Below are 23,985 nucleotides of genomic sequence, written 5' to 3'. Positions count from 1 at the left end.
CTTAGGCCTAGGTATAACTGCTGAATTCTACCATTAAAAGAAGGTAGCACATCTGAGAAAACACTGGAACATTCAAATAAGATGTTATTCAAATCTAGAGGATAACAAAAGGGAAATAAACTTATGGAGTAACATAAGGGTGAAAACTCATCTTCAATGAAGAATAAGACATAGGGACATTTTCATATCTGGTTCATGACCTGTCTCCTATTGGTAGAGCTCAACTTTAATCCCTAACCTCTTAGAACATCATAAAGAACTCTAAAGACTCACCTAAGCCCAGATCTTAGAAATTAAGGCATGGAGCAAAAGGAAGTTTCCTCTCCATCTTGCTTACAGCACAACTTTCAAATGCTGGTTTCCTGAATGATTCTTAACTGGTTATTTATAACAAGGTAAATCTAATAATGCCTAAGAAATATTGAACATACTTTTTTTGCTAGATGATATAATTTGGTTACAAAATGTATTTAACCTCAATATATCAGAGCAACTAAAGAGCCTCTTGATGAAGGTGAAAGAGGAGAATGAAAAATCTGACTTAAAACTCAGCATTCAAAAAACTAAGATCACAGCGTCCAGTCCCATCAGTTCAGGGCAAATAGATGTGGAAAAATGGAAAACAGTGACTGGCTTGATTTTCATAGGTTTCAAAATAACTGCAGATGGTGACTGCAGCCATGAATTAAAAGACACTTGCTCATTGGAAGAAAACCTATGACAAACCCAGATGGCATATTAAAAAGCAAAGACATCACTTTGCCAACAAAGGTCCATCTAATCAAAGCTATGGTTTTTCCAGTAGTCATGTACAGATGTGAGAGTTGGACGATAAAGAAGGGTAAGCACTGAAGAGCCGGTGTTTTTGAACTGTGGTGCTGGGGAAGACTCTTGAGAGTCCCTTGGACAGCAAAGAGATCAAACCAATCAATCCTGAATAAAGGAAATCAACCCTGAATATTCTTTGAAAGGACTGATGCTGAAGTTCCAATACTTTGGCCACCTGATGGGAAGAACCGACTCACTGGAAAAGACCCTGATGCTGGGGAAGATTGAGGGCAGGAGGAGAGGGGGTCAAGAGAGGATGAGATGGTTGGATGGCATTATTGACTCAATGGACATGAGTTGGAGCAAACTCCAGGAGATAGTGAAGGACAGGGAACCCTGGCATGCTGCACTCCAGGGGTTACAGAGTTGACTGAGCGGCTGAACAACAGCAACAATACCTATAATTGCTTATTTAGGCAGAGCTCTAAATGCTGTTCAAATCATTAGCTTGATAAAAATGTTTAATCCAATACGTGTAACTCAATGGCTGATTCGTGTCAATGTATGACAAAACCCACTGAAATGTTGTGAAGTAATTGGCCTCCAACCAATAAAATAAAATTAAAAAAAAAAATGTTTAATCCAGTCATACTAATCTTGGGTTTATTCAAGTTCTAGTATCTGTCTTTTGCTAACTCTCATTGTGCTGTGACTTAGATAATTTTGATAATTTGTTTTTTATAATTCTAGTATCCTATTTATTGTTGCTAATTTATGCCTCCCAAAGCATTGATATTTTATAGTGCAAGGAGTAATTAGAAAAAGAAAAGCAGCTTCAGATTTCACTGGGTAGATTTAAAATTGTACTTTAACTAGGGTACCTTTTACTCATTAGTATGATACTGTAAAAATGAGCACTTATAATTGTCATGGGCTGAACTGTGTCTATCCATCCCTCTTGCTCCCACCAAAGTCACAAGTTATAGCCCTATAGTACCTCAGAACATGGCTGAATTCGGTGATAGGGTCTTTGGAGAGATAACCAAGGTAAAGTAAGGTTATAGGGGTAGGCCTTAATCCAAAATACCTAGCGCCCCATAAGAAGAGGAGATAGGACACAGATAGACATGATGTTGAAGACAGAGGGAGAAGATGGCTATCTACAAGCCAAAGAGCGAGGCCTTGGAAAAAACCAAGCCTGCCTACACCTTGATTTTGAACTTCTAGCCTCCAGAATTTTGAGAAAATATCTGTTGTTTAAGCTATCCAAAATGCAGTATTTGTTACTACAGCCCTAGCAAACTAACACAATAATGAAAACCAACAGCATTCCAGTGAGTTTTGCCCAATTTAAAAGTGGAGCTACTTTCTCCTATGACACTGTTTAAAGTATTATAGAACCTAGAATGCACCTCTCTGCCTCAAGTTGTCTGATGCCTCTTTCATAAAGGGGTGCTGTTTACTATTACCCTGGAATGGATCTCAGGAGATCAGCTGAAGTTCAGATATTCTTAATTCATGGGTGGTAGGCCAGTCCAAAAGCAATTACAGGCAGGACTCAGATACATCATTTTATTTAGCTCTTTTGGAATCAAGTCTACAGGAATCTAGTTCCAGAAATCCCAAAACTAACTTGGCTACATCTTCCATGATCATTTTGGATTGTTACCCTGGATCTAAAGCAACCCCTTAGGTGTAGTTTGCAGTTACTACCTCAGGCCTGTTTTGAGATTGAACTGTAAAGATTAAGGGCAGGTCAGAAACTATTGATTTCCTCCTATTTCCTTGGGACACCTTCCTCTATTTCTCACTCCACAGATTAATCTTAATGAACACTGGTAAAAAGTGTAGATTGGGTGAAAATGTAGACTATGGGGAATCTATATACAAGGAAAGGAGGGTGAGAAAGAGAGGACTAATTTGGCCTCCCATAGTTAATTTACCTAAAGCAATTCAGAAAATCCAAATGACTCAGCTCCAGTATCCTCCGTTTTGTGCATGTGTTCATTTTTGAGGCTGCCATTCCCTCTGCATACATAAATAATTTACACTGGAGAGGTCTCAGGACCTAGCCGTACTTTCAGTTCAGTTCAGTCGCTCAGTCATGTCTGACTCTTTGAGACCCCACGGACTGCAGCACGCCAGGCTTCCCTGTCCATCACCAACTCCCGGAGCTTACTCAAACTCATGTCCATCATGTCAGTGATGCCATCCAACCACGACACCCTCTGTTGTCCCCTTCTCCTCCCACCTTCAATCTTTCCCAGCATCAGGGTCTTTTCCAACAAGTTGGTTCTTCCCACCAGGTGGCCAAAGGATTGGAGTTTCAGCTTCAGCATCAGTCCTTCCAATGAATATTCAGGACTGATTTCCTTTAGGAAGGACTGATTGGATCACCTTGCAGTCCAAGGGACTCTCAAGAGTCTTCTCCAACACCACAGTTCAAAAGCATCAATTCTTTGGCACTCAGAATTCTTTATAGTCCAACTGTCACATCCATACCTGACTACTGGAAAAACCACAGCTTTGACTAGATGGACCTTTGTTGGCAAAGTAATGTCTCTGCTTTTGAATATGCTGTCTAGGTTGGTCATAACTTTCCTTCCAAGGAGTAGCGTCTTTTAATTTCATGGCTGCAGTCACCATCTGCAGTGATTTTGGAGCCCAAGAAAATAAAGTCTGTCACTGTTTCCAATGTTTCCCCATCTATTTGCCATGAAGTGATGGGACCGGATGCCATGATGTTAGTTTTCTGAATGTTGAGTTTTAAGCCAGCTTTTTCACTCTCCTCTTTCACTTTCATCAAGAGGCTCTTTAGTTCTTCTTCGCTTTCTGCCATGAGGGTGGTGTCATCTGCATATCTGAGGTTATTGATATTTCTCCTGGCAATACTGATTCCAGCTTGTGCTTCATGCAGCCCGGCATTTTGCATAATGTACTCTGCATGTAAGTTAAATAAGCAGGGTGACAATATACAGCCTTGATGTACTCCTTTCTCGATTTGGAACCAGTTGTTCCGTGTCCAGTTCTAACTGTTGCTTCTTGACCTGCATACGGATTTCTCAGGAGGCAGGTCAGGTGGTCTGGTATTCCCATCTCTTTCAGAATTTTCCATAGTTTGTTGTGATCCACATAGTCAAAGGCTTTGGCATAGTCAATAAAGCAGAAGTAGATGTTTCTCTGGAACTCTCTTGCTTTTTTGATGCTACAACAGACGCTGGCAATCTGATCTCTGGTTCCTCTGCCTTTTCTAAATCCAGCTTGAACATCTGGAAGTTCATGGTTCATGGACTGCTGAAGCCTGGCTTGGAGAATTTTGAGCATTACTTTTCTAGTGTGTGAGATGAGTGCAATTGTGCGGTAGTTTGAACATTCTTTGACATTGCCTTTCTTTGGGACTGGAATGAAAACTGACTTTTCATATCCTGTGGCCACTGCTGAGTTTTTCAAATTTGCGGGCATATTGAGTGGAGCACTTTGACAGCATCATTTTTTAGAATTTGAAATAACTCAACTGAAATTCCATCACCTCCACTAGCTTTGTTTGTAGTGATGCTTCCTAAGACCCACTTGATGTCTCCTGTGGAGGTACGGGTCAGCAGTGGCCTGCCACAGGGGCTCTGGGTGCAGCAGACGTGGGTATGGCATAAGCCCTCTTGGAGGAGGTCACCATTAACCCCACCATAGAGACACCAGAACTTACACAGGACTGAGGAAACAGACTCTTGAAGGGCACAAACAAAATCTTGTGCACACCAGGACCCAGGAGAAAGGAGCAGTAACCCTGAAAGAAACTGACCCAGACATGCCCATGAGTGTCCAGGAGTCTCCAGCAGAGGCGTGGGTTAGCAGTGGCCTGCTGGAGGGTCAGAGGCACTGAGTGCAGCAGTGCCTGTGTGGAACCTTTCAAAGGAGGCTGCCATTACCTTCATTACCTCCACCATAGTTTGGCCTCAGGTGAAGTAACTGGGAGGGAACACAGCCCCGACCATCAACAAAATTGGATTAAAGATTTACTGAACACAGCCCCACCCATCAGAACAAGAACAGTTTCCCCCTCAGTCTTTCTCTCCCATGAGGAAGCTTCCATAAGCCTCTTATCCTTATCCATCAGAGGGTAGACAGACTGAAAACCACAGTCACAGAAAACTAACCAAACTGATCACAGGGACCACAGCCTTGAATAGCTCAGTGAAACTATGAGCCATGCTGTGTAGGGCCACCTAAGACGGATTGGTCATGGTGGAGAGTTCTGAAAAAACGTGGTCCACTGGAGAAAAGAATGGCAAACCACTTCAATGTTCTTGCCTTGAGAACCCCATGAACAGTATGAAAAGGCAAAAAGGTATGACACTGAAAGATGAACACCCCAGGTCAGTAGGTGCCCAGTATGCTACTGGAGAAGAGTGGAGAAATAACTCCAGAAAGAATGAAGAGACAGAGCTAAAGCAAAAACAACACCCACTTGTGGATGTGACAAGTAATGGAAGTTTAGTCTGACGCTGTAAAGAGCAGTATTGCATAGGAACCTGGAATGTTAGGTCCATGAATCAAGGTAAATTAGAAGTGGTAAACAGGAGATGGCAAGAGTGAACAGTTGACATTTTAGGAATCAGTGAACTAAAATGGACTGGAATAAGTGAATTTAACTCAGATGACCATTGTATTTACTCCTGTGGGCAAGAATCCCTTAGGAGAAATGGAGTAGCCATCACAGTCAACAAATGAGTCCGAAATGCAGTACTTGGATGCAATCTCAAAAATGACAGATTGATCTCTGTTTGTTTCCAAGGCAAACCATTCAATATCATGGTAATCCAAGTCTACGCCCCGACCAATAATGCTGAAGAAGCTGAAGTTGAACAGTTCTATGAAGACCTACAAGACTTTCTAGAACTAACACCCAAAAAAGATGTTCTTTTCATTATAGAGGACTGGAATGCAAAAGTAGGAAGTCAAGCAATACCTGGAGTAACAGGCAGATTTGGCCTTGGAGTACAAAACGAAGCAGGTCAAAGGCTAACAGAGTTTTGCCAAGAGAATGCACTGGTCATAGCAAACACCCTCTTCCAACAACACAAGAGAAGACTCTACACATGGACATCACCAGATGGTCAATACCGAAATCAGCTGTACTTTAATAGATCTAATTCAAACTTCATTCTCATATCCTCCAATGAGCCATCTATTGAAGCTGATTGTACTTATATGCCTCAATGTACAGATCTAATGCACAGTATTGACATCTGTCAAAAGGTAGGTTCTATGACATTAGAATGATGATTCCCACTAGTTTTTCCTTTTAACTTTCACAGAAGTCTATATTTTTATGCAAGAATCATCAAGCTATTTTATACTCCAGCTGTTGACAAGTACTTCTCATTGTATTCTTCCCACTAGATTATTACATTTCTTTAAGGCAGGGACACATGATTCATGTATCTTTGAATTTTTTCCTCCTCTTCTAGTCCTTCCCACTCTCTAGCCCCCCTACTCAATAACATGGCATTTATCTATAACAAAGAGTTGAGTATATATGTGACCTACCGAACTTATCCTAGTCTCTGTTCCAGCTGTTGCAGTGAGTGAGTTGGTAGCTAAGGTTTTTTCCTAGCCCTAATACAACAAGCAATGCTTTAAGTTGAAAATTACACATTCCAGATCAATTTTAAAGCATGTGGTAACAAAAAAATCACTTAGCATAAACTAAAAAGCATAGCCTATTCTAAATAAATAATCAAAACATTATATAGGCATATCAGAAAACACATTTAAAAGATTTATAAGGCCTTATTCTGATTTGTGTGTGACATTAAAAAAACAGCACTAAAATTTTTTTAGGGTTCATGCTAAGAGCAAAATTGTATTTGGTTACTGTCATTCTTATTTGACTGATCAAGAAACTAAAGACTATAATGATATATATCTAAAATGGATTTTTAAAGAACATTTGTATACCTTTTGTGTGCCATGTGCTGTTCTAAGCCCTTTACATGAAAATTTACTTATAAATTTCACTGGATTAAAACAAATTATATAATTTAAGCATTTAGAAGCTTAAATATAATTTAAATTTCAACATAATTATTTAATCTTTTTCATATTAACTTTCAACACCCTAAAATGGTTACTATTATTTAACAATAACAGAGCAAAAATTTTAAACAGCAGCATCAGGGGGGAAAAGTGCTGAATTCACTCGCTAGAATTCTTACAGAGTTAATTTGGGAATAAAATCCAGGATATCTTTTTTTTTCCACTGAATAACTATATTATCTGTTAAATAGACTCAGTCTCATGGGAGAAATTATTCTCTGCACTTAATACATCTACCCTATCTGGGGCATTCAAAGCATATAAACAACTTTTTGTAGATTAGTTTTTATTGCAAACACTTGTTTTCTTCAAAGCTCGTCTTTTTTTTTGCCAAATGTTTGTTTAATTATATCATTAAAATGAATTTTGGGAAGCCCCTGCATTTTAAACTTATTTTTAACAAAAATAAAAATAAATTTAACTTAAAAACCTTACTTTTTAAGGGGACCTTGAAGCGGGTCTACCTGTTGAGGTGTAACTATTAACAGTTCAAATAAATTACATGATCTAGGTTGACTGTAATGAAATTTGGCTTAGTTGCTTCACCTAAACAGGGAAGTTGGCATGTTTGCCTAGCAACAGCCGCTGAAACCTTCTGTTGTGGAAGGTTCCCTAGGAGTGAGGAGGGAGGAGGAGGAAAAACTGGAGGAACAGATTAATCTGTTTTTCCCAGCAGGAGACGGGAGGCCTGGCTAAGGGAAATGCTATCCAAAAGATAGCCTTTAGATTAGCACACACCCACCTAATCCCTCCATGGTAGCTAGAAATTTGCCCTTGGCAGGACTGGGGTTACTATTTACTGGGTTGAAGAGATGGTTACTGATTCAGCCCACTTCAAAGAGACTAAATTCCAATCAGTATAAAGATATCAATAGGTCGTCTAGAAAGAAGCTGAAATCTGAGTAGCAGGAGGGTGTTAGCAACTAAAAAGAACTGTTCTCTGCTCAGAATTTAGGAAGGTGTGTGATATATTATTTACAAATAATATAAAAACACTGGCTGTTATAGTAATTGAATTTATCACTTTAAAAGCAGAAGCTTCTCTAAACATAGTACTTCTTTTGGTATTGGGGATGTATGCAGGGAAGAAAGGACAGAACTGCAAAATCTCTCTTCTATTGGCCAGACCTGAGGAAAAAACAAAGGGATGATAATGCAGAGGAGTATTAACTGGGTGCTTATTTGAGGACCGTCTCTATTCTAGATGATTTATTTTGTAATTAGGACTGTATGGTATAAGAAGAATCCCCATTGCTCTCCTTTCTTAAAAGCAAATGTTTGGTTAAACTGAATAGTCTTGAAGGGGTCTCCCATGGCCCCAAATGAAAATGGTTTCTTTTCCATAAGGGAGAAGAAACTTTCAATAACTACAAGGTTAGCTTTTAGATCCGAGTTTTTTCTTCTAAGAGCCAGTTCTTTTCCTGCCCTCCCTCAGACAACTCTTAATTGGTCATATAGGCCTGGAGAGACTGTTCAGCCCTGTTGGGAGGCTGAATTCTTCAGAGACTCCTGACTAGGGCAAAGCTGGTGTGATCAAGAACCAGGATAAAATGAGATAAGAACAAATTCTTCTGGGGTGTAGGAGGAGAGACGTGAAAAAGAAACAAGAGCAGAGGGACGAGTTGAGAAAGCCAAGGGGCTAGAGGTGAGCGCGGGACCGGTTGGAAACGTCAGACATTTTCCAATTCACCCTCGCCGTCTGGCCACTTGCCCGCGGGACGCCGAGGCGCTGGAGGACCAGTTCTTCGGCTCAGGGCGTGGGTGCGCGCCGGGTCCAGGCGGGGAGCGACGCCGCCCTCCCTCCACGGCGTTGGTGGCGGGTGACTCAGAGCTTTGCTCCCGCGCCCGCCCCGCCCCCTCCGCCTGCCCCGCCCCCGGAAGGAGGAGCCTCGCCCTCGTCTCCGCCCCAGTCTCTGGGGCGGGCCGGAGCCCGAGGAAGAGGAAGGGGACGAGGACAACGAGCGACGGGGCGGAGGAGGAGGAGGAGGAAGAGGAGGCAGACCAACAAGATGGCCCCTGCTGCAGGAGCAGCCTCAGCAGCAGGTGGGGGGCCGGAGGCGGCGCTGGTGGTGGCGGCGGCGGCCGTGGCCCGGCGGCCTGGGACAGAGTCAGAGTCGACGGTGGCAGCGGCGGCGGCGGTGGCTGCCCCGGCGGTGGCGACGGCCGCGGGGACTCGGAGCTGAGAGGAGCTACTGCTCGGACCAGCGCGGTGAGCGAGCGGCAGGCGGCGGCGGCGGCGTGGGGAGCCGGGCGGCCGCGGCCCGGCCTCCGTCGGGAACAATAGGCGGCCGCGGCGGGGCAGGGGCTGTCCTCGGCCGCCCTCGGCTCCTCGGCCGTAGCGTCCGCCCGCCCGGCCTCGGGCCCCGCCGGTGGTCCGGGGACTTGTCAGTGGCCGGCGTCCTTTAGGCCTCAGGCCTCCGCGTGCCGCCGGGAGGGCCTGCAGGGGTGGGTAGGCCGTGGGGATGTACAGACGCCGCCCTGGACGAGGGGAGGGCGAGGGAGGCTTGGGCCATAGGGAGGGGGCCACCAGGCTGCCCAGCTCCTCTGTTAGTCCGAGAACCTCGGCGGGAGCAAGAGAGCCTCCGGGGGATGCTTTTGGACCCTCGGGCTGCGGGGGTGGAGGAGGTGCAGGCGTCTGTAAACAGGCGCCGCCTCTGCCTCCCTGCACCTCAAGGCTGCTCCTTCTCCCCTGCCCCTTAAGCGCTCCCCTTCCTTGGCCAAGTGGGCTTTACGAAGTCTCTGCCTGGAGCTACTGCAGAGCGAGCCCGGTAGTCTTTTTTTCCTTCCCGGCGGCGCTAGGGCGGTTAGGTTTGCAGGTGTTTTTTTTTAAAAAAAAAAAAAGTGCACAACAGCAAGAAATCTACCAGGTAAAATGTGATTATCGACAAAGGATGGAGAGAGAGCTAAAGGCTGCTCCTCTTTAAACATCTCTAGGCATCGGTTCTCTGTAAACATCAATTGTGTCCGCTTCCAGGGTGAGAGTGAAACAAGGGCTCTTTTGGAACGGTAAATAATATAACTCTTGACATCCCAGAATAGTCCCAGAAACTGGAAACAAAGCCACTTACTGGCAACGCGGAGACAAATTGTAATGTTTGAATAGAACTTTTCTTCAAAGGAACCGTTTTAAATTATTAATGTGCCTCATAAGAAGCAACATTAACTAGATAAAATAGACCTAATGAAGCATTTCTTCAGGAGACAGAAGAGGTTCATCTCCAGGCCAAAACTGGTCTTTTTTTTTTTTTTAACAATTTTCAAAAAGTAGAAACAACTGTTCTCTGTTGGATGTTTAGACTTATCAAGACGCATTATTAGTTGCCCTGTGTAGTGATTTCTGAAATGTCAACAATTAACTACTATTTCTCCTAAACTTAACTTCTCAAGGAGGAAATTATCCAAGTTATTTCAATTTCAGTTTCTATGGCGGTATGGAGAAATTTATATTAAAATTGTTTGAATGTGTCCGAAAGACTGCTTTCCACTATTTAACATTCACTGTCATGGTCCAATTAGTTTGCGTTCTTCACAGGACCTGTGCTGTGCAGAGAATATGCCAGTTGATATCTTTTACACAGTTTTAGGGTGAACTTCTAAGTAGAATTGTCCATATCTATTGTAATTTAGAGCATTTTCAGGTTATATGAAGTTTAATGAGAAGCACTGGTCCTTGGTTCTTCCACAAGAACTCACGGTAAATAGACTAGCAATTGAATAAACGTGGAGGTTGGACTGTTTTTTTGTTGTTTAGAATTGAAGTATAATAGATGATATGAACGACTTTAATTTTATGTCTAGTATAAATAATGTGGATGTTTTGACTTTTTAGGTAGTGGGGAAAGAACAACTTTCACATGGCTCCTGCTGATGTGAATGTTCTGGGAATACATTTCGACAGGGACATTTTTTAAGTGTTCAGAGTTATAATTTAATCAGTGGGTGTTTTTTTTTTTGCGAATTTTGTTAGGTTGATACAGAGTGCAAGTAATCTCTGTATCATAATGATACTTCAATTTATCTGTGAATGATGCTTAAATTTATCTGTGACTCTAAACCTATTAGAACAATTGTAGTAACTTATGATTTTGTAAATTTTAAGTGATCAGTGTGCTTTGTTGTGGAAACAGATCTGTGTTAAGGACTAATTTGCCTCATCATCTTCCTGAAAACAAAGATTTTTCGTGTTGATGGTTTTGTGTTTGAAATTGGATGCTGATCCAACAAGCATTGAGGCTAGGTCCCAGTTTCTATTCGATATTGAAAAAGCTCTTGGAGAATTGTGCTTTTGTTTGTATCAAACTATTTTAAGATGTGATCCCTCAATTGTCATGTCCTCAATATCAGTGTTTATTCTGATTATATCAGTTCAGATTTTCTCAAGTGATAATTTAAGAATTTCCTCTAAGAAGTTTTGGGACCACAGCTTAAGAATTAGATTTGTGTTTTTGAGGTAATATTAAAAGTTACTAAATGTTTGATTCATTTGGAGAAATTTGAAAGGCTTTTTTTTTTTGAAAGGCTTTTTTTAATACATTAAAAATCTAAAATTACAGTTTTTCAAAGCATATTTATAAAATGAATAAAAACATTTGCATTTATTCCTCCTAATTCGTCTGTAATATTGGTGGTATTCTCATTTTATATAGGAAGAGTCTGAGTCTAAGGAGAAGCTACTATAACTGGCAAAAAGACCACTTAATTAATAGGTGAAAAAGCTTACTCAAACCCAAGTCTTGTGACACAACTTATTAATAGATGTTTTACTACTGCTACTCCTGCCATATGTCCCAAGGTTAAATTTGCATCTCCTGTATGACGGATTTCTTTTTTTTAAGCTATGAACTATGTTTTGTAATATTGTGCTTGCCTCTTGCACTAATATCCTTTCTAGTATCATTATTTGTACCCTGCCAGTATTCACTTATAAGTTTGAGAAAGTATTTACTCATGTAAATTACAGAAAAAAACACTAGTTTTTGATTTTAGTACATCTGAATGCCATACATATAGAAACTCATACTGTTTACATCGAACAGATTTGCGGTAATGTTGTAATTGTTTCATGGCTTTAATTTGTTAACTAAATTATGCCTTTGAAATAAATACTTAGGAAGATTTTTAAATGATTTTAGTAACATTCAATGATGTTAAGGTCAGGTCAGCTTACATTTGAAGTTCTTCATTTATAATTTTTTAAAACCATAGACCATTTAGAATTCTGCAGCATTTTTTATCTCCAGATATTAGAGCTTGAAATGGAGTTTGGTGGGGCCTAATGAGTCATTTCTTGCATATATCTTGGAAGTGGTTGGTATCCAGTAAAGTGAAGAATAAACTGATAAATGATCCTTGTTTGGTGGACATTTCGGAGCAGGATGTTCCTTGGCAGGGAATGCTGACCTGGTTTAGCTTTGGCCCTGTCCATGCTCAGGAGTTCAGGTATTCTTTGGGGTTGGATTCAAGTGGGTTTAAATTCTCAGATTGACCTGCATCAAGACAGTCACAGATTTCAAAATCAGCCTGTTATTAGGATCTACTTTAAGATTACCGTCTCTTTTGTTTAATCCTAAAGTCTAGACTGTATTTGGACTAGCCTCTGAGGGTATAGCATAATGTTAATTTTGTCAATCATTTATATAAAGGAATTTTTCTTAATCCAAAGTTTCTTAATGTTGAGTCTAAACATTTTCACGTGTGAAGTTTACCCAATCTGAAGTGATGTTGCACTACAATCCACAAGACAGCTTTAGCATACTTATTTATATCCAGTGTTGGTCAGATTTGTGCCTGTTTACTTTTTATATTCTTGCTTACTCTTTATGTAATATTAGACATTTCTCATCAATTCACAGTATTTCCGATTGTTTGAAGTTTGAGAAAAAAATTTTAGTAAAAATTTTGATTTCATCTTACATGCACAGTTGAGCTGACTAAAATTGTGTTCTGTCCTAGAGGATTAAATATTGCAAGGTTCATTTATATATTTTTTGAGACTATTTACAAATGTATGTCAGCAATATTTTGATGTTTGTCAGGCTTTTTAGCGCTGATATCAAATACACACCTATTACTGTACATATATGGTGATAATTTAGCTTATAATGCTTTTTTTCTAAATATCTCCAAGATCTAAATAGCATTTGAATGTGGTAGCAATGTTTTTGAAGAACTCTAAAATGGTCCACATATTGTAACAAATTTTTTTAATGGAGGTTTAAATCGCGTAATATAAAATTAACCATATTTAACCGTTCAGTGGCAATACATTCACAATGTTGTACAACTACCATCTCTGTCTAATTCTAAAACATTTTATCACCCCAAAAGGAAGCTCTTGTACCCATTGAGCAGTTACTCCCCATTCCCCCTTCCTCAGTCCCTGGCAGCCCACCATACTACTTTCTGTCTCTGTGAATTTAACATAAAATCATTTTGAGCCAAGATTGAACACGAGTGCTGTGTATAATTGAAATTACAAGAAAAGACTTTGTGATATGATTGTTAGGAATCAAAAACCACCTCATTCTTTGTGTTCTTCTCTACAGTAGGCATGCTGCCAGGGATTCTTTGTGGGAGAAAAGTTGGAAGTCACAACATTTTGAAGTTTTTGTTTTGATCACGCCAGAAAAGTACTCTCAGATTCATTAGGGTTGTGAGAATTAACTAAATTTTATTTTATTTTTGAGAATTAACTAAATTTTAATGTTCTCTACAATTGTGAGCAATGAATACTTAGTCTGTTGTCTGCAACTTGCTTGCCTTTTGTTTTTTCTTAATATATAGAAGAAACTTGGAATATTAATAAATAAGAACTTATTTGAAGTTGCAGTAGAAAATGTTTGTTAGGTTGAAGCTCTTTTATCTTTTTTTTTTGAAGCTCTTTTATCTTTATGAGTCTAACTTTATGACTTTTATTCAGCTAACATTTGAGACTGTTTGGAGTTAGGATTTACTTGTTGACTAAATCTTTAAAACCTTGGTCTTGGCTCTATACCTAATTCCCTCCAAAAGCATGGACACTTAAACAGAAGCAATTGGTTTGTAAATGTTTGTTGGTCGATTTAGGGAGAAAATAAACAGACTCTTTTTTTTTTTTTCTTTCTGGAATAAAGTATAATAAAGTTGGACTTTTGTAAATTTAGAATTACTGCTGAATTTGAAGCTTCAATTTTGGGCTTTGAAAATACTCTTTTATTCTTTTCCAAAATTCAAAATTAGGTACTTCCCCTAATTAAATTTAAATTTTAGTGTTTATGGTGAGAAGTGAAATACAGATTTTATATTATCTGTTAAAGATTTATAATACTTTACAAATACAGAAGCTCTGAGCAGGGAAGAAGAATTTAAATTTTGATGCTAATTTCCTCTCTTTTAGGGAAAATTTAATTATTAAATGTAGTTTTAAGAGCAACTTTAAAAGTTACAAAAAAGAATTATATAGGTATATTTAGAATTCAATGCAGTAAAATTTCTGCTTTCTTTTCTTCTCTTTTTTTAAAAAAGTATTTATTTATTTGGCTGCACCTGGTCTAAGTTGCAGGTGTGGGGTCTAGTTCCCTGATCAGGGATCAAACTCAGGCCCCCTGCATTGGGAGCGTGGAGTCTTAGTCACTGGACCACCAGCAAAGTCCCCTTCTTTTTTTTCACTAGTGACTTTTTAAAATGTCAACTTTGTCTGTAAATATTTATGTTTACATATACCTCATTTATGTTTGGTAGTAACATTTATTAGAAAGCTAGTGTGCTAAATTAACATTTAATCATAAAAGAACATCTTTAAATGAGGTTATATTTAGAGATTATGCTTGAAAATACGGTTTAGTGTAAGATTTGTGAATGAAACAGGATCATTATATTCTTAACTTTATTATAAAATAGTGTATCATCTGGCCAAATCCCAATTTAGAATAAGAAATAGACAAAAAACTTTTATTAAATGTTAATGAACTAAATCATCTATATGAAGGCAACTGGCTTAGAACATCTTTTGTACTGTGTGTAATTCTAAGAAGTTTGATTATCTGCTTTATAATTTCACAGCAGATTAAAATTAGACGTGGGAGTAGAGGCACTCTAGGTAAGATGGACAGTAGTCCATGAGAGATGGACTACTCTTACTAGGAAGAGTAGTAAGATAAAAAATCACCTTTGTTGTCAGTCTCTAAGTAGTGTCCGACTGTTAACAATCCCATGGAATGCAGCATGTCAGGCTTCCCTGTCCTTCACTGTCTCCTGGAGTTTGCTCAAACTCATGTCCATTGTATCAGTGATGCTATCTAACCATCTCATCCTCTGCCATCCTTTTCTCCTTTTGCTTTCAGTCTTTCCCAGCATCAAGGTCTTTTCCAATGAGTTGGCTGTTCCCATTGGAGCTTCAGCATCAGTTCTTCCAATGAATATTAAGAGTTGATTTCCTTTAGGATTGACTGGTTTGATCTCCTGCAGTCCAAAAGACACTCAAGAATCTTCTCCAGCACCTTGATTTGAAGGCATCAGTTCTTCGGCACTCAAGCTTCTTTATGGTCCAACTCTCACATCCATACATGGCCACTGGAAGAACCATAGCTTTGACTGTACGGACCTTTATCAGCAAAGTGATGTCTCTGCTTTTTAATATGCTGTCTAGGTTGGTCATAACTTGCCTTCCAAGGAGCAAACATCTCTTAATTTCGTGGCTACAGTCACGAAAATCTGCAGTGATTTTGGAACCCACTGTTCCCACTTTCCCCCCTTCTATTTGACATGAAGTGATGGGATTGGCTGCCATGATCTTTGTTTTTTAATGTTGAGTTCTAAGCCAGCTTTTTCATTCTCCTCTTCCACTCTCATCGAGAGGCTCTTTAGTTCCTCTTCACTTTCTGCCATTAGACTGGTATCATCTGCATATCTTAGGTTGTTGATATTTCTCCCAGCAATATCGATTCCAGCTTGTATTCATCCAGTCCTGCATTATCACATTAGCTTGGGACAATGAAATACAAAGGCACTTTAGACTCCTGAGTATATCAATTAATTAATTAATTATTGTATTTTGCTGTATAACCTGTTGATCCTCATGATAGATTCATTTTGGGAAAATTCACTTACGTGTGTGATTTGGGGAATCATTAAAACTATATACAGAGTATATTAAAACAGACTTTGGAGTCAGATGTATCTTAGTTCCCATCTTTTATCATATAACTGTATAATCCTTTGTCTCTAAAAACAGAAATGGTAATATCTAAAAGGATTGTTTCTAAATTTAAGTGCGTTAACCTATATCTTTAGTATAGTATGCATTCAATAAATGTTACTTTCTTACTTAAATTTTGTTTAATAAAAATCACTTTAGAAAGATATTCATCCAGACTATTTGAACATTTTCTGCTGTCAAATGTTAGTACTCAACATAAAAATAAACTGTGTACTGGTGGAGTTGGTGGTAAAAAATGAAATACCATTCTCATTCTTTTCCCACATCAGTCTTTCATTAATATGAACCTGTGCTGTTTAATACCAGCCACTAGCTACATGTGATTATTTAAATTTAAAAATTTAATGGACTTTCTTATAGAGCAGTTTTAGGTTTATAGAAGTTTCACTGTAAGTAAGGTTTCCATGTATGCCTTTCCCCACAGTTACTTCTGTTAACATCTTACATTAGTTTGGTGCATATGTTATAATTGATAAACCAGTATTGACAAATTATTAACTAAAGTCCATAGTTTAGTTTACAGTTCACGATTTTTATTGTACAGTTCTGTGGGTGAGATTGTCTTTCACTTAGCAACGTATGTTTAAGATTCTTCCCTGTCTCTCTATGACTTGATAGCTCATTTCTTTTTATTGCTAGATAATGCTCTGTTGTATGGATAAATTTAAATTTTAATTAATTAAAATCAGAATTTAAAATTTAGTTCCTCAGTTGCACCAGCCACATTTCAAGGGTTCAGTAGCTACATGTGGCTCAGTTCAGTTCAGTCGCTCAGTCATATCTGACTGCAACCCCATGGACTGCAGTATGCCAGGCTTCCCTGTCCATCGCTATATGTAGCTACATGTGGCTAGTGGCTACTATATTGGAAAATGCAGATATAGCACATTTCTATCATCTCAAGAAGTTCTATTGAAGAATGCTAATACCAACCAAAGTCTGATTCTCCATTTACATTCACTCTCACAGAGAATTTACCTTTTGGCACAGCCTCCATTTGTCAATAAGCCTACATTTTCAGTGCTTTGGCTTATGCTGCCAGCAGTCCTAAACTTAACATAATTTAAAATTCTTTACTCCCCCAAAGAATCAGTCTTTCCAGATGCTGTCCATTATTATGTGGTTTCCTATCAGGGCATCATCTTTTACTCCACTCTTCTTGTCCCTAAAACCTAGATCATCTTTTTCTTTATTTTTTTCTCTATGCCTTTTGGATATTTATCAAAGGTAAACATATCTCAGAGCTAATAACTGGCAGAGGTTAGATCAGAATCTAGAACTCCTTTTTCTAGTTCTCTCTGGGAATCTCCACTAGTTGGGGTTGCTTTTACAATAATTTTAAAGTTACAGTCACATTTGAAGAGTTTACTGGGGACTGTGTGATTTATATCAAAACTGTAGAGGTTATAGCTATAGATTTAATAAATAGTGATATACTAATTCTTTTAAAAACAAGAACTTGAAAATGAAGTTTATCTTATTTCACTGATTCTTCTCGATAATTCAGTTATGATGGGAAAATTTTTTTGCTCTGTGTGTGACCCACTTTGCCTAATAAAACTTAATTTTCTGTAGTAATATGAATTGGCTGGCAAGAGTGAATAGAATTTTAACTGAACATTGTTGCCATCCAAAATTCTCTGTTGGCTCCCTGGTGTAGTTTATATTCTATTCAAATACTTTGTAACATCCAATTTGGTTACCACATGAACCTGTATCTTCTTAAACATTCTTCAGATTATCATGTTCAAGTTTCCAGAGCTTGAAAAATGGAGAGCCTTGTATCAATCTCTTTTGATTTTCTTTTGGGGTGAGCTGTATCTCTGCTTTTGCTGAAAATAGCCATACTGTTTATGGTCTTGATTTGACTTTCACTGCACACTGGTTATGCTTGCTCAGAAGTTCGTTTTTGTGGAGACATTCTGTTAAAGAGTAGTAGTCTTGCATGTTTAAGTACTGTATTAAAAAAAAAAAAGCCTGAATTTTAACCTTCATTTTGAAATGCTTTCCCTGTAATTACTGCTCTTAAAACCCATGTTTTGTATGTCAGTTTTTACATTAATTACAGTTTTGATTAAAACTGTCACTCTTTACTTGAATCTAGCCTCTCTTTAAATTTATTAAAAACTTTTTTTAAAATGTAAGGCTCTTCATATATTTAGAAAAGTTGAGTTACGCGTCACCTGAGTCAAGTTTTTCAGAAATGTCATTTTATTATGTAAGTCTGCAGTTGATATAATCTACTCATAAGGGCACAAAAGTTCCTTTCAATTTATTCTCTTTCTCCTGCTTTAGAAAGGAGAGGAGGAGAGAGAGAGGGTTTTTTGAATAAGAAAATCCTTAGGATAGAAAATGTAATATTTAAATCTCTTTAAAAGCATTTAAGAATAACTTAGAATATCACAAAGCTTAGAACATAATCTTATGAAAACACCTTTAAATATTGAAGCAATAGCACCTATTCCCCTATTGATTGACATGCATTATTAGTTAATTCACTGTATTCAGAGTATTAAAACTAAGCATCATCGCAGCTGTATAATGACAAAATGATAAGTGGCAGAGGAGAAGGAAGGGACAGGGAGCAAAGTCCTATCAATTGAATCTCCATTTTTGAGAGATTTCAAATTCAGTTATTGACTTTGACTATATTAGGGTTAGGGTTCATTCTTGATGTACATTCTTTGGATTTGTACAATATGCATTCTTTCATTTAGTAATATGCATTTAAGTTTCTTCATGGCTTGGTAGTTCATTTATTTTTTTTTTAAGAACTGAATAATATTCCATTGTCTGATAGTACCACAGTTATTTATCTATTCACTGGTGGATGTCTTCGTTGGTTGCTTCCAAGTTTTGCAATTCTGAATAAAGCTGCTGTAAATATCCACATGCAGGTTTTAGCGTGGATACAAATTTTCAGTTCCTTTGGGTAAATATCAAGGAGAGTGATTGCTGGATTGTATGGTAAGAATATGTTTAGTTTTGTAAGAAACTGCCAAATTGTCTTCCAAGTTAATTGGCCCATTTTGCTTTCCTATCCACAATGAATTAGAGTTCCTTTTGGCCCCACATCTCTGTCAACATTTAGTTGTCTGTGTTCCAGATTTTGGCCATTCTAATAGTGTTTTATTGTTTTAATTTGCATTCCCTGATAACATGTGATGTGATGTATCTTTTCACCTGGGGTTCTCTGGTGGCTCAGAGGTTAATGCGTCTGCCTGCAATGTGGGAGACCCAGGTTCGATCCCTGGGTTGGGAAGATCCCCTGGAGAAGGAAATGGCAACCCACTCCAGTATTCTTGCCTGGAGAACCCCATGGACGGAGGAACCTGGTAGGCTATAGTCATGGGGTTGCAAAGAGTCGCACATGACTCTTTTCATATGTTTATGTGGAACCTAACATTGTATAGCTGGAGTCACACAATATATAGCCTTTTCAGATTAGCTTCTTTATCCTTAACTTTTTAATCTGTTACTTCAGTTTTAGCTTTACCTCATTTATAGATATTTTTAAGAATGTGGTTAGTTTTGGAGGCATACTTTCTTCTAAGTATTACGTACCAGCATTAAAAAAATAGAACCAATGTGATATATTCTGCACTCTTACCTTTCATGTGACTTGTCCAGTACTATCTTTAGAAATATGAAACATGCCACAATCAGGTAGTGGTATTTTTCAGTCATTTAAAAATTATTGAGCAAATATGTGCCATACAGCAGCTTCCCCAGTGGCTCAGTGATAAAGAATCTGCCTGTCATTCAGAAGACGTGGAGATGTGGGTTTAATCCCTGGGTTGGGAAGATCCCCTGGTGAAGGAAATGGTGACCCATTACAGCATTCTTGCTTGGAAAATTCCATGGACAGAAAGAAGTCTGGTGGCCTATGGTCCATGGGATCACAAAGAGACCAACTGAGCAACTAAACAACAATGAAATGGTGTACTGCAGTATACAACAATATGGATTTTCTCTTATAGATAAAGTTTAGAATGTATTGGAGCCATCAGAGGGGCAACCTTATATACCCTGGATTTGAAAGAGATTTCTTGAGTTTCCTGAATTGAATGAGACTTAAAGGGTGAATAGGGTTTAACATCCCTGACTTATTTGAGCCAGACAAAACCTAGAGTGAAAAAGCATATGTTGTGTTTGGGGAAATGTTCATACTTTTGTTGCTAAAATATAAAACCTGAGGCAGATGGTGATGAAAAATAAAGCTGGAGAGGTAGGTAGGGGCCACATCCCAGGGATCTTGTATGACGTTTTCAAGCAGTTGGGATCAGTTCTGCTAAGGCATCATCGAAGAGCTGTGTTTTTTGTTTTTGTTTTTATGTTTGAGGTACAAAACACACCCACTAAAGGGCAAAAACCACAGGTGTACATCTTGATGACCTTTTATCTTGATGACCTTTTATGTATATGCACTTGTGTGACCACCATCCAGATCAAGATGTTCAATGTTTCTGGCACCCAAGAATTCTTCCTATTCTTTCCCCTCCCCAATGTTTCCCAGCTTTCCCAAGAGTAAATTCTCACTTCTAGCACCATAGTCTGTTTTGCTTCAAAGTCGTACATCATATATTCTTTTTGCTCCTTCTATAAACTGAATCCTGCAGAAGGTGCTATTTTGTATCTGGCTTTGTTGATTGTAGTATCTCTGAAATTTGGCCATGTTAAATATAACAGTAGATCAGTTGTTCTATTTTTATTTTTGCTGTATAGTATTCCATTGTATGAAATTGTCACAGTTTATCCACTCTACTGTTTATGAACATTTGGATTGTTTATAGTCTGTTTTTGGCATTTTTTTGAGTAAAGCTGTTATGAACATTATTGCATATGTTTTTTGGTAGCCATATGTAGTCATTCCTCTGGCAGTGAAATTTGGGAGTCATTAGTAGGCTTTTGTTTAGTCTAAGAGGATACTGCCAGTTTTCCAAATGTACCAGTTCACACTGCTAGCAGCATTGTATGAGAATTTTGCATGCTCATATAGTCTGTAATACGTGGTATTGTCAGATTTTTTTTTTTTTTTTTTTTTAGCCATTCTGCCAGGTATAGTTTCTCATTGCCACTTTATTTTAAACTCCCTTTGTGATGACTCTTTAATAAACATCTTATACACTTATTGGCCATTTTGATATCCTCTTGTGGAAGAGGATCTTTCAAATTATTGTCCTTTTTTTATTGCTTTCTTTTTTGGTCATAGAAGAAAACCATAAGTGAATGACCAGCTGCTTTGAGGAGGGTGAAGGAAGACAAAGCTGGAGACAGATCATTTAGAAGGTTACTGTGTGGTCCAGGTGAGAGAGACTATATATATCCTGTATGAGAGCAGGGACTTTGTTTCACTCAGGAACTACATCTTCAGATCCTAAGACACTGTGTGGCACATGGTCAGTGCTCAGTAAATAATTTTTTAATGAATGAATGAATACAGCCTTCAATCATGGAAGGAGAGATAGAAAGAAAGATACAGATGTGGGCGATAATATAAAATTTTTAATGAAGGTAGAAGTGGATGGAATCTAGGATGCTTACCAGATTACTAGGTGTGTCCATTGAGTGTCAAGTTGTGTAGTGTGAGGTAACTAAAGAAACAAAGGCTACAGAAGGAATTACCAGTTTAAAAAAATAGGGACAAATTAATTACCGTGTGACCTTGTGCATATTACCTAACATTTGTGCTCAGTTTCTTCAACTGTAATATTAAGATATAATGATATCTAATATCTAATAGGGTCATTGTGAGGACTAGGTGAGATAATGCATGTAAAATTTAGAATAGTGCCTGGCACATAAAATATACTCAAAAACGATGAGAGATAGAAACAAACAGAAATCCCAGTCTTCATGGAACTTAAATTTTACTAGTGGCAGTTCCACACTGTAGCAAAATAAGAGAAACAGCATATTGAATGGTGAGAAGTATTCTGGAGAAAAATTAATCAGGAATGAGATGGGAAGCATCTATCGTTGTGGTTGTAGTATGATTAGGGTTGACGGGTTCATTGTAAATAAGGTAATCAACTATGGCCCTCCCTAAGGGAATTCACATAGTAATATGTGTAGGGAAATAGGGAGAAAGTTCAGGATTGGGAGAGGAACAAATTGTTCGCAATTTAAGATAAGAAAGGAGGCCCCCTATTTTATGAAAGAATAGAGTATAAAATTAGATTTGTTTATTGTATAACCCACAGCGGTATGGCGTATCCCATCCTTTTATCCTCTGTTGCCTGTTGCACATACTACACAGACCTAAGCCTGTATTTATTCCCTCGGAGATCATTGTTACCTATTTTGGAGGAAATGTTTTGTGCTTAATTCTGATACAGTAGTAACAAATCAGTAGGTTCTCTAACAGTAGCTACTACTTGGGAACAGCAAAATATCTTTTTACAATTTATATGCCTTTTTCAAACCACTTGATATATGTAAATAAGATATATTGTAGCTATAGGCTTCTGGGTTTGGACTCCATGTAGCAATTGGTTCATTCTTTTAAACTTCAAAATAAAATTCGTCTGAGATTAACAGTCTAGAAATAGTTCTAAAGTGGAAAATGAATCTATACTTTTTTTTTTTTTAAACATTCTTTTTCAAATATGTGCAGTTGAATATCCTTGTGACTTTGTGTTCTGGAAATAGCTTGAATTCTTTCAGGCATATTTCGCTAAAATAAACAGTGATAAAAATGTCCTTAGGCCTTGGCCAGTAGATTATGGGGACATTTTAATAATACTAATGTTATTGTTATTTTGCTATTATTAAATAGGCTATATCTTTAACACAAAGATTCCCTAGGTCAGAGTGTACACTAAGTATCACCCACCCCTTGCAAAAAAAAGTTGCGTTTGAAACTTACCTATTCTGAATACATCTGCTTGTTTTTTCTTTGCTGCTCAGTTCTAGACTCTGTCAGAGCCCTGTGGTAGCTATGAAGTTCCACAGGAAGTCTAGGACACAAGCTCCCTCAGGAAAAAAATGAAGAAATAAGTAAAAGTAAAGGCCTAGGGCTACTAGTCTGACACATGTGCTGCTTTGTTTTCTTGAGTAAAGAGGGAATTCTTTGTTCTCCAGTTTTGTTGTTTGATACCTGGTATTTTCCTTGTAGTTCAGCACCAAAAATTTGCTTCATTCAAAATCCAAATATCATCAGTACTCCAAAAATGAGTTCGTGAAGGTTTGCTTTCTAATTGTAGTTTAACTGGAATGTTTTGTAATAGTTTAGTAATGTAAATGTAGGAAGAACAATCTTAACAAATATGTTGAATGAAAGAAGCCAAAATAGAAAACACATGCTGATGACTTCATTACATAGAATTTTAAAATAGTTAAAATTAATGTACAGTATTAGAAGTTAGGATAGCAGTGGGCTCTGACAAGAATAAAGAGATAATGATTGAGAAGGATAGTGAGGGGGCTTTCTGGGAAGGGCGGGATATACAGGTACGCTCACTTTGATAATTCACTGAGCTGAACACTCTGTATACCTTTTATGTATATATATTTCAATATATTAAGTATCTTAAAATATTTATAAAGTTAAAATTCACTTTGTGTTTTAGTCCCCTTATTATTTCTCAGTGAAATATTCTAATAAAATATGCTTTGTGGTTCTCTTCCAAAGAAATAATAGAAGTTGCTATAACCTGATCAGAAGGTTGTTGGAGGATTAAATGAGATGGTTTGTAAGTGCTTAGCACCCAGATCCCACCCCTGCCACACACAGTTTTGGGATAGAGGGGGGAAAGATTCAGGGAGTACATAAAGGTAGTTATAGGTGGGTGAAGTCAAGTATAGCTTGCTGAAGATGACTAAGGTGATGCTGGTAAGAAAGGTTAGGCCTTTAGGTTGTACCAGTGAAGACTAATAACACCTAACTTGGGAGTATTTGAATCACTTTCAGTAAGAGTTGATAA

At 38.2% G+C, this 23,985-nt stretch overlaps 1 protein-coding gene across 3 annotated transcripts in view; it reads left to right on the top strand.

Annotated features, from left to right (window-relative positions):
- Positions 1 to 8,788: 8,788 nt before the first annotated feature.
- The window catches only part of RC3H1 (ring finger and CCCH-type domains 1), a 75,171-nt gene continuing 59,974 nt past the window's right edge, over positions 8,789 to 23,985 (top strand). For 2 of the 3 annotated variants that reach the window (XM_065936085.1, XM_065936083.1), the window contains exon 1: positions 8,812 to 9,073. The gene's annotated coding sequence lies outside the window, so the exon portion shown is untranslated. Of the gene's footprint in view, positions 9,074 to 23,985 lie in introns of all 3 variants that reach the window. The other variant, XM_065936084.1, reaches the window with a different exon arrangement.

The sequence above is a fragment of the Muntiacus reevesi genome, chromosome 5 (genome assembly GCF_963930625.1).
Source record: "Muntiacus reevesi chromosome 5, mMunRee1.1, whole genome shotgun sequence".
Taxonomy (NCBI): Eukaryota; Metazoa; Chordata; class Mammalia; order Artiodactyla; family Cervidae; genus Muntiacus; species Muntiacus reevesi.
This window is presented reverse-complemented; position numbering and strand designations above follow the sequence as displayed.